This window comes from Myotis nattereri, assembly GCF_964212035.1.
Source record: "Myotis nattereri genome assembly, chromosome: 3".
Taxonomy (NCBI): Eukaryota; Metazoa; Chordata; class Mammalia; order Chiroptera; family Vespertilionidae; genus Myotis; species Myotis nattereri.
This window is the reverse complement of record NC_138077.1, coordinates 170363227-170374150: the sequence shown is the minus strand read 5'-3', so window position 1 is coordinate 170374150 and position 10924 is coordinate 170363227.

Genomic DNA, 10924 nt, shown 5'->3' with positions numbered 1-10924 from the left:
GTGGGTGGGCCTGCTGCTGGCTGCCAGGTACAGGGGGGAAATGAGAGAAGTAGGAGACAACTCCCCTCATTGGAGGAGTAATAATGATCTCATAAGCTTACCAGAGTTCAGTCTTTAAACTGTATCAGTCTTGGGTTTTACGCTGCCGCAAGGAAAAACCGTGAGTCCAAACAGAGACCAGATTAAACAGGCTTTGTTGGGAGCACACGGGCGGGTTCACCGGCTCAGAGAGGGGAGCCGGAGAAGCCGCGCCCAGCCTGGGCAGGGGCAAGGTTTTATACTTTTCTGAGGCAATTGTTGCTGGCCAAAACCGGTGGCAGTCAGGGCTTTCCAGGGTCAGGTGAAACCTGCGGTCTGTCCTGCGGTTTGGCCATTGTCCAGGAGCCGTTTGTCCGGCAGGGATTTTTCACCGGGGTGGGGTGGTTTCCAGATGTCAGTGTGGACAGGTCAGCTTCTCACCGGCCCAAGAGAGGGAGGGGGTCCTTTCGCCCCGGGGCAGGGTGCCAGCGAATACCAGACATTCCGGACTCTCTATTATGGGATAAGAGGACGACGTGATCATCTGGCTACTTCCTGCTGACTAGGGACGTTGGGGGGAATAGAGAGGCTCCGAATGTTCTCTGTCGCTAGGCAGATGCCGCAGGGGGGCGGGGGAAGAGAAAAAAAAAGAAAAGAAAAGAAAATAGGTTACACAGCATTCCTCCATGTATGTGTAGGCTGAGGCTGTTTACTTGCAGACATGGGTGTTTCAGCATAAGGGCCGGTTGAGAGAGCCCCCGGGTTGAGGGCTAGGTACAGTTCTCCAACCTTCGCATTCGTGAGGGCTTGTATTCTGTTTTGGAGGAAGCTAGTAAGACATTTCATGAGGCATGGGCCAAAGAGAAGGATTAGGAGTTGGGATGTTAGCGGCCCCAGGAGAGGGAGGAGCCAGGGAGCTAGGGAGCTGAAGAATGCCATCCCTCCAGCTTCCTCCCTCTGCCTCTGACTAATTCTGTCCCTTAGTGTTTTTATATGGTCCTTTATTATTCCTGATTCATTGACAAAATAACAGCATTCTTCCCCGAGGAAAATACATGTACCTCCCTTCTCAGCGGTGAGGAGATCAAGGGCCCTGCGGTTTTGCAGAGCCACAGCTGCCAGTGAGTCTATCTGCCTTTGTAAGGATTCAATGGAGTCACTTATGAGAGCTATGTCTTCAGAGAATTCTGTGGAGAGTTTGTGATAGAAGTGTACTGAGGAAGAAATCCCTCCAACCCCGGTTCCCACGGCTGTTAGGACCCCTGTCCCCACAAGAAGGGGAATAAGAGCTGCTCTCTCTTGCCTGGAATGAGGGAAGGCCGGGGTGAGAGATGATTCTAGCTCTCCTTCAGTTCTAACAGAGAGATTTGGTGTCAGGAAGACATAGAGACAGGGGGCTTGTTCAAGGTTCTCGGGGACACATGTATAGGCCGTTGTTCTGCAGAGGATGAAGATCCCTGGGGGAGGGCAAAAATTTTCAGGGGGAAGTGAGGTATTAGAGGTGCACGGTATGGTTGTCAATTGTTGGGTATGGTTGACGAACTGGGAGGATGGGGGAGTTACAGGGGGAGTTGATGGGAATGAGGAGCCCCTGGGTTTTCAGCTTGGTGATTATGGGGCTAAGTCCCATCCGGTGAGTGCGAGAGATGGGGAACTGGGGGCGGTTAGGATAGGAATGAGGAATTTTCAGTTTTACAAGGGCTGGTGTATGATGCCTGGCCACAGAGGGAGTTTCAATATTCCAGACCCCAGGGTTTACTTCAGGTAGAAGAGGGTGTGAAGGAGGGGAGGGGGCGTCGGACATATAGTCCAGGAGAACAGCTATGAGGGGGTGGTCCGAGGAGGAGAAGGTTATGGATGCGTGGAGTTTAGTTAAAATATCCCGCCCCAGTAGGGGGACAGGGCAAGTTGGGATAATGAGGAAGGAGTGTGAAAAAAGGCGGTCTTGGAACTGGCAGGCTAAAGGAGTTGTTTGCCTGGGGGTTGAGGGGGACCCATCTATCCCCGTAACTGAGATCTGGGAAGGAATACTAGGGCCCGAATGAGAGGGGAGGACCGAGTAGGTAGCCCCCGTGTCTACCAAAAAGGAGATAGACTTACCCGCTACCTGGAGAACTAGCCTGGGCTCGGCGAGGGTCACCGGAGTCGTGGAGCCAGGGCTACTTCATTCGTCCGCCAGCCCGAGGAGCTCCATTGCTGGGTATACCTGGTTCTCAAGCCCCCCACATGGAGATGTAGAGGGCCGAGCCAGGGTCGGACAGTCTGACTTCCAGTGCCCAGAGCGTTTGCACAGAGGACAGGGCTTTGTTGGCGGCCGGGGCTGGGGGCACGATTTGGCCCAGTGGCCTTCTTTACCACATTTGAAGCATGCCCCTGGTGGGGATCGGAGCCCACCCTTTGAGGGCTGGCGCTGACCCGGTTCCCCTGCCGGCCGCAGAGCCGCCACCAGAGCCTGGGTCTGAAGGGATACCTTTTCACGGAGCCGCTCCTGTCGGGCGGCTTCTGCCGTCTCCTCCCGGGCATTAAAGACTTTAAAGGCCATTTTTACCAGGTCCTGTATGGGGGTTTCAGGGCCCTCCTCAACCTTTTTGAGTTTCTTTCTGATATCGGGAGCAGATTGGGAAATAAAGTGTGAGGCCAGGACAGTACCCCGTTGGAGGAGCTATGGCCAAGACGGGTGAATTTTATGAGGGCTAGGAGTATCTGACGGGTTGAGCAGGGAGAACAGAGGTCGGGGCGGGAACGTATGTCCCAAAAAGCCTGGACGTAGGGGACCTCAGAATCTTTGCCCGTGCGCCGGCAGTAATTATCCAAGTCTGTTAGAACATTAAAGTCAAAGGTGCCAGTTGGGGGCCAGCGGGACTGGTTATCTAGAGGATATTGAGGCCATTGTTGTTGTGAGAGAGGAATTAAGCATTTGGCCTTGAGTGTCTGAGTGTACCCCAATTTGGAAAAATTTTTAAGGAGACACCCTAGAGGTGTCGTAGGATCCGGCCTGGACTCTGAGACTCCCATAGTTGAGGGGTTTCCCGCTCCCCGAGATTAGAGACAAAGCACCAAGGGAGGCGTCCCACCGATTGGTACAGAGTCCCGGTTCTGGGCTGGGGTCTGAAGAGGACCAAGGACGTCTCCTTTGTCCTCAGAGACCGGACAGTGGCCCTCTGAGGGCGGAGGAGTTCTCTCGGCGCGGCCGCGACTGAGGACGAGAGGCTCCGGACGGATCTCGGAGAGCAGGAAGGAAGGGAGGGAGGTTTCCCGTGTGACTTACTGGAGATGGAGTCCGGGGAAGTCCAGGCCGAGGTCCGGGCGGCCAACCGGGGAAGTGAGCCGGACCGGCCAATCGACTCGGACCCAGCACCTCAGAGTCTGGGAGTTAGCCCGGGCGAGCTGCCGCTGCCCACTGCTTCCCAGGTCGTAAGAGGAGACCGGGGCGAGGATCATCCGAGTCCGAGACCCACTCCTGGGTTTCGGCACCAAATCTTAGGTTTTACGCCGCCGCAAGGAAAAACCGTGAGTCCAAACAGAGACCAGATGAAACAGGCTTTGTTGGGAGCACACGGGCGGGTTCACCGGCTCAGAGAGGGGAGCCGGAGAAGCCGCGCCCAACCTGGGCAGGGGCAAGGTTTTATACTTTTCTGAGGTAATTGTTGCTGGCCGAAACCGGTGGCAGTCGGGGCTTTCCAGGGTCAGGTGAAACCTGCGGTCTGTCCTGCGGTTTGGCCATTGTCCGGGAGCCGTTTGTCCGGCAGGGATTTTTCACCGGGGTGGGGTGGTTTCCAGACGTCAGTGTGGACAGGTCAGCTTCTCACCGGCCCAAGAGAGGGAGGGGGTCCTTTCGCCCCGGGGCAGGGTGCCGGCGAATACCAGACAGTCAGTGTCGTGTTCCTGGAAGTGATTGCTCAGGGCTCAATCGAAGACGACGGAATTCACTCAGGATCGTTTAAGAAGAAAGGATTGGCTCGCTGGGCCAACAGGAAGGCCTGGGCCTGGGCTGTGCTGAGTAACCCGCGGCCCCCACATCTCATGGTTATAAACCAGCAAAGGTAGAGGGGAAATGGCGCGGAATCGGCAGGCCTGTGGGGCACCTCCTCCCAGGGCCGGACTGGAAATACAACTAAATTGGAGAACATTCACCTGGAATTACCAACCAAGGTCCAGATGAGGAGGAGACACGGGAAGGAAGGACAGAAAACACCCGGAGACGGGTAGGAAGGTGAGGTCGAGAGAGGAGCTGACCCAGCTCCCAGGGGCCAGGGACTGCAGGCCCAGAGTGAGGGGGGAGCCTGGGCTACGGGAGGGGCTGTTCCCTCAGCAGACAGAGGCCCGGAACCCAGGCTGGGCCCCACAGCCCAAGCACCGGAGCCGAGACCCACAGCCCACGTAACTCCCAGCCGTGAAAGGCCGCAGGCTGCTGGCCACAGCAGAGTCTGGAGCCCGTAGACCACAGCTGGTCAGAGAGAAAGCTGCAGTTTTGTTTTGTTTTGTTTTGTTTTGTTTTGTTTTGTTTTGTTTTGTTTTGTTTTGTTTCTCTAAACCCAGAGCACAGGAGTTTTCATCTGCAGCTACTAATCCGGGGCTTTGGTGCAGGGAGAGAGATGTGGACTAAGGGTGCCTGAGGAGAGGCTGGGGTGGGAAGCAGTGTGGGGAGGCATGGAAGAGCAGCAGCCAGGAACCTTGCATTTGGCCGTTCATAGGAACCCAAACCAAAACAGCCATTTTTCCTGAGAGGAGCTAGTGTGGCTTCTAGTAGACAAAGGGCAGGTAAAGAAAAAAACCCTGCCCCACCCTCAGGAGCCCTGCCTGCCACACCCTGCATTTTGACTTTTTCAAAGGAAACAAAAGCAGACAGCAAGCTTACGGGTTTGAGCAGTCTCCGGGAACTTCAGTGACCAGATTGGGGGAGGGACCTTCGGTCCCCACTATCCCTGGGAGCCAGATTGTTACCTTCCCCACATGGGAGAGCTGATAGAAACTCCAGGTTTCCAGCCCATCTCACTGGATTGCATACAAACTGTCCAGCCAAGGGCAGAGTAATATTTTGGGCCACTTGCAGAAGGGTTAATTTCCAACATATATAGGGAGCTCATACAACTTAACATAAGAAAGACAAACAATCCAATTAAAAAATGGGCAAAGGCCGAAACTGGTTTGGCTCAGTGGATAGAGCGTCGGCTTGCGGACTGAAAGGTCCCAGGTTCGATTCCAGTCAAGGGCATGTACCTGGGTTGCGGGCACATCCCCAGTAGGAGATATGCAGGAGGCAGCTGATCAATGTTTCTCTCTCATTGATGTTTCTAACTCTCTATCTCTCTCCCTTCCTCTCTGTAAAAAATCAATAAAATATATTTTTTTTAAAAAATGGGCAAAGGTCCTAAACCTTCTCCAAAGCGGACATACAGATGGCCAAGAGACATATGAAAAAATGCTCAAAGTCACTAATCATCTGAGAAATGCAAATTAAAGCGACAATGAGGTATCACCTGTCAGAATGGCTACCATCAACAAATCAACAAATGCCAAGTGCTGGCGAGGATGTGGAGAAAAGGGAATCCTAGTACACTGTGGGTGGGAATGCAGACTGGTGCAGCCACTGTGGAGAACAGTATGGAGTTTCCTCAAAAAACTAAAAATGGAAGTCCCATTTAACCCTATGATCCCACTTCTAAAAATATATCCTAAGAAACCTTAAACACCAATCAGAAAAAAATATATGCACCCCTATGTTCATAGCAGCACAATTTACAATAGTTAAGATTTGGAAACATCCCAAGTGCCCATCAGTAGATGAGTGGATAAAAAAGCTGTGGTACATCGCCCTAGCTGGTTTGGCTCAGTGGATAGAGCATTGGCCTGTGGACTGAAGGGTCCCGGGTTTGATTCCAGTCAAAGGCATGTACCTTGGTTGCAGGCTCCCAGCCTGGTTGGGGGCATGCAGGAGGCAGCCAACTGATGTTTTCTCTCACATCAGTGTTTCTCTATGTCTCTCCCTCTCCCTTCTACTGTCTCTAAAAATCAGTGGAAAATAATATCCTCAGATGAGTATTAAAAACCATTTGCAACAGCATGGATGGACCTGGAGTATTGTGCTAAGCAAAATAAGCTGGTCAGAGAAAGATAAGTATCACATGATTTCACTCATATGTGGAATCTAATGAACAAAATAAACTGATGAACAAAATAGATCCAGAGACATAGAACCATGGAACAGACTGTCGAATCACAGAGGGAAGGTGGGGATGAGGGGGCTGGAGGGCAGAGATTAACCTGGAATTTATATGTATACTAGAGGCCCGGTGCACAAAATCTGTGCATGGGTAGGGTTCCTAGGCCTGGCTGACGATCAGGGCTGATCAGGGCCTTCTGGTTGCTGGCCACAGCCTTCCTTCATTCTGCGCCACCCCCTGGTGGTCAGCACACATCATAGTGAGTGGTTGAACTCCCAGTCAGTTGAACTCCCAAGGGGACAATTTACATAGCCCAAGGATACAGATAATAGTGTGGTGAAGGCTTAGGAGGGGAAGGTGCAGGGAGGAGGGTGTCAATGGGAAAAAAAATTAAAAAAAACAAAGGGGACATCAGTCATACTTTCAACAATAAAGATACAAAAGAGAAGAAAAGAAAACCACAAAGGTTTACTTCTCACTGGTGGTTCATGAACGTCATAGGTTGATTGGGGATTTTATTCTGTGGCATCGTCATTCCAAGCTAATAGAGAGACCGCTTTCCGGAACATTGCTGTTAGCTGTGGTAGAAAGAGAGAGGTGATGTTTGCTCTCACTTCATTGGCTCAAGCAAGTTTCATAGCTGAACCCAACGCCAAGGGGGTAGGTTAGAGCAGTCCTACCATAGGGCCAGGAAGCAGTGCTAATTGCCTACCATGGAAGGACTGGAGGAAGGAGATCTAGATTGATCTTCCACAAATGACTCTGAGCTGACCAGTCAGGGGTGCTGCTGCCTCTGATGTGATTGTGATTCTAGAACCACACTGCCTCAGGCACATAGCTTTTTTGTTATGTTTTTAAAGAATAGTTTATTCATTTTGAGAGAGAGAGGAAAGGAGAGCGAAGAGAGAGAGAGAGAAACATTGATGTGAGAGTTAACATTGTTTGGTTGCCTCCTGCATCTCCCCATCCGCCCCCAGGCATCAAGCCCACAACCTGGGAATGTGCCCTGACCTGGAATCGATCTGGCAATCAAGCGGGCAACCTTTCGGTACATGGGTCGATGCTCAGCCAACTGAGCCACACCGGCCAGGGCTCAGCAACACTGTTTTTGAAACACTCTTTCTTAGGCTTTCAAGGAACATTATCAGTTTCCAAATACCCTCCCTCAGCATTAAGGACTGGATACCAGAACCTCGGCTCCCACTGTGGTAGAAAAATCAGAGGCCTCCAGAGGGAACTGGCGACGCCTGCCTCTCACCTCACAGCAGTCGCTTCTCTCTGACACCTTGACTTAGATGCCCCTGCTTGGTGGGAGTGAGGTTGTGTGAGGAGAATGATGGAAGGAAGTCTGAAACAGGTAGCTTTGAGCTGTCCAGGCTTGGCTGCTCAGCAAAGCACGTTACCAGGGAGTAGGAGAGGCGTGGAGTGAGACTTTCTGTATCATCTGCTGCACATACACTACCCATTTATTCGTTCGTACAGTCCTCCGTTCATCTTTTCCTCTGACCCTGATTAAATTCCTGCTATTTCTAGGCACAGTGTTAGGTGGTTGTCGTGGAGGGACGTTGGAGGGCACGGCAGGGGCTGAAATGAAAATACTGACCTGGTGTTTTATGATGATCTGTGAATATTTCAAGAGCGAAGTGAGCAACCCACATCACTCAGTTTGAAATGGAGCTGTGGAAACACCTCTTCTTTACACATAGCACAGGTTTTTTTAAAAACGTCCTCCCAAATTAAATAATTTAAAAATGTGCAAAAAGCTCCCACCTCCAGAAGGGAGAGAGGGATGAGGCTGCAACAAAGTCCTGGAGTGGGAGTTGGAAAACAAATAGCACTTAGCAGATCGGTTCCTCACAAACGCCAACTGGTGCCTAGAGGGGCTTTCCTATGATAAGCAATAAAATAAGTCAAAACTCACTTTCATGGGCTGGGAGCACCAGGAGAACAGGTTAGGCCTCTCATTTACCACTGGGAAAACGAAAGTACGCACTTGAGGATTCAAAGAGGTTTCTACGTTTTTAGAGCTCCGGGAACATACCTGTTCTGTTGAGTGAAAACCACAGCTGTCCAAGCATCATTGTTATTCACCCAGAGACAGTATTGCAGCCCTTCTCCCCCTCCCCCCTCCCCCACCCATACAGCGAGCAGCTCCCACTCCTTTAGCACCTCTGCAGAGAATGCATTCCTTTGGAGGCGAAACATTACTGACTGAAAACCATTTCATCATCCATTTCATCTCTCATTCTCAACCAGCTCCTTTTTTATTAACACTTACACATGATCAAGTCCTTCATTTAAAAAAAGAATAAATAAACCCGCCCTAACTGGTTTGGCTCAGTGGATAGAGTGTTGGTCTGCAGACTCAGGGGTCCCAGGCTCGATTCCGGTCAAGGGCATGTGCCTTGGTCGCGGGCACGTCTCCAGTGGAGAGTGTGTAGGAGGCGGCTGATCGATGTTTCTCTCTCATCGATGTTTCTAACTCTCTATCCTTCTCCCTTCCTCTCTGTAAAAAATCAATAAAACGTATTTTAAAAAATGAAAATAAAAAAATAAAATAAACCCTCCTCTTGTCCCCAGGTCTCCCCCAAGCACCACCTGAGCCCTCTTCCCTTCACAGCTGCACTTCTTGCTGGGTGCTTTCTGGGACGGGTGTCCCCACCTCCTCACCTCCCTCTCCCTCCTCAGCCCCTGTTACCAGGCTCCTCCCCCTCCCCCCTTAGTGAGGTCATCACGTTTCCTTCCAAACCCAATGGACACTTTTATGTCCTTATTTTTCTTGGTCTCTCAAGGGGTTAAAAGACTGTTGAACACTTCCATCTTTTTGAAACACTCACTGGCTCCAAGGCCATATATGCTCCTGGTTTTCTTTCTACTTCTTTGGTAGGTTGCCCCTGGCCCACTTAACAGATGGAATAAAATGCCAAATGGGACTCTCCCTGATGTCTCCAGTTTCAGCTGTAACCCAAAGCTGAAAAGAAATGGCTTGCACCCCAGTGTTCAAAAGATTGTTTTCTAACTTGCGAAGAGTGGGCAGATCTTGTCCTGTGCCCCATGACTCCTCTAGAGTCTGGAGGATTTCTTAGAAGAGCGTGGCTGGCCAAGTTGAGAGTGCTGAGGCATTTTCTCTCCTCCCACAGAGAAGGTGAGGGGCACGCTACCTCATCTCCAGCCAAGCCAGGGAGGCAGTCAGTGAACACGCAGAGAAATTTAGGGCGAGTGCTTTCCAGAAATGAACACTGGCTTCTCCCTCCCAGCTGGATGCTCACTGACATGCAAACACTCCTTGTTCCACTTCCAGCCGGTCCCAGAGCCAAGCACGGCTTTTTGAGAGCCTGACATGGACTTCAAAGAGTTTAACGGTCTATGTGATAAAGACAGAAGCTGGCTGGAAAGGCCCTGTCGGCCGGGGAGGATGGAGAGACGGGGGAGCAGCCTCTACTACCAAGGTTTGGAATGGTTCCTGCAGGCCAACTGGCCTGTTGCTTAAAAATATCCCAGTTCTCTTTATCTGAGCACATGACTGTACTTCCTCACTCTCCTTCAAGCTAGAGTTGGGAATGTCCCCTGCTTCGGCCCAGAAATGTGGGCAGAAGAGAGGTGTCATGTGTCACTTCTGAGTAGGAGCTTGAAGAGTCAGCGCAGAATTCATCGTGTCTTTTGTTGTTTTCCACCTGCCGCGGTGAGCGCAGAAACATGAGTCAAGAGGGAGAATCTCTCAGACGAGGTTCCTGAAAGTAAGCAGAGTCCCCTGCTAACCCGCGATGGATACAGAGCCTGAGTCCATTTAGGAGCTGCTCTAGCATAACTGAGGCTTCCTTGATTAATACAAGTAATCAGCACCCTCTAGCAAGGATCCAGCTCAAGAAGTGGGCTGTGTAGGAGTGGTTACTTCAACAGAAAAACAACAACAAAAAGGATGGGCTGGGTAGCTCAGTTGGTTAGAGTGCCATTACACCAAGGTCACAGGTTTGATCCCCATTCAGGGCACATCCAATGAATGCATAAATAAGTGAAGCAACAACAAGTCTCTCTCTTTCTCTCTCCTCTCTCTCCTCTCTCTCTCTCCCTCCCTCCGTCCCTCCCTCCCTCCCTCCTCCCTCCCTCCCTCCTTCCCTCCCTCCCCTCCAAACCCTTCCTTTCTCTCTCTCATAAAGGCATAAATACAGTAATAAATACGATGGAGGTTGAGGGAAATAGTGAGAGGTCAGTTGGATACTGGATTTTCTGAGTCAAGGAAGAGTAAACCGAACAAGTCCCCAGATGTTTAGGGGAGGATGAGGGATAAGTAAGTGCCTCAGAGAGCTCACAAAGCCCCCACAGAAGAGCATTAACATCTGTCACGGAAAAGGGATTTGACAGCCAACCGGCCTTTTGCCACTTCTTTTATCCCCCCTTCCTACATTAGCCTGGAAGAAACCAAGAGCCAGAGGAGGAATGGGGTAAATATGGCACAAACAGAGTGAAAAAACAGACTGCACCCTTCCTCCACTCCGAGACTGGGGGAACCGAGTCGGGCTGAAGCTGGAGGAGGGAAGGAAGCATAAACTGGTGGAGGCTCTTAGATGGAAGTTTCGTTTAGACTGGTGGGAACGTTTTAGTGTATAAAAATAGGACGACTTGAATATTGAGAAGTTAACAAAAACGAACAGAACGTGCTCATAATATCATCCAGGGTGGATGGTTTGAAGGCAGTGATGGGAGAGAAATGAAGCCATTTTCTGTGCACCCTGCCAAGTCCA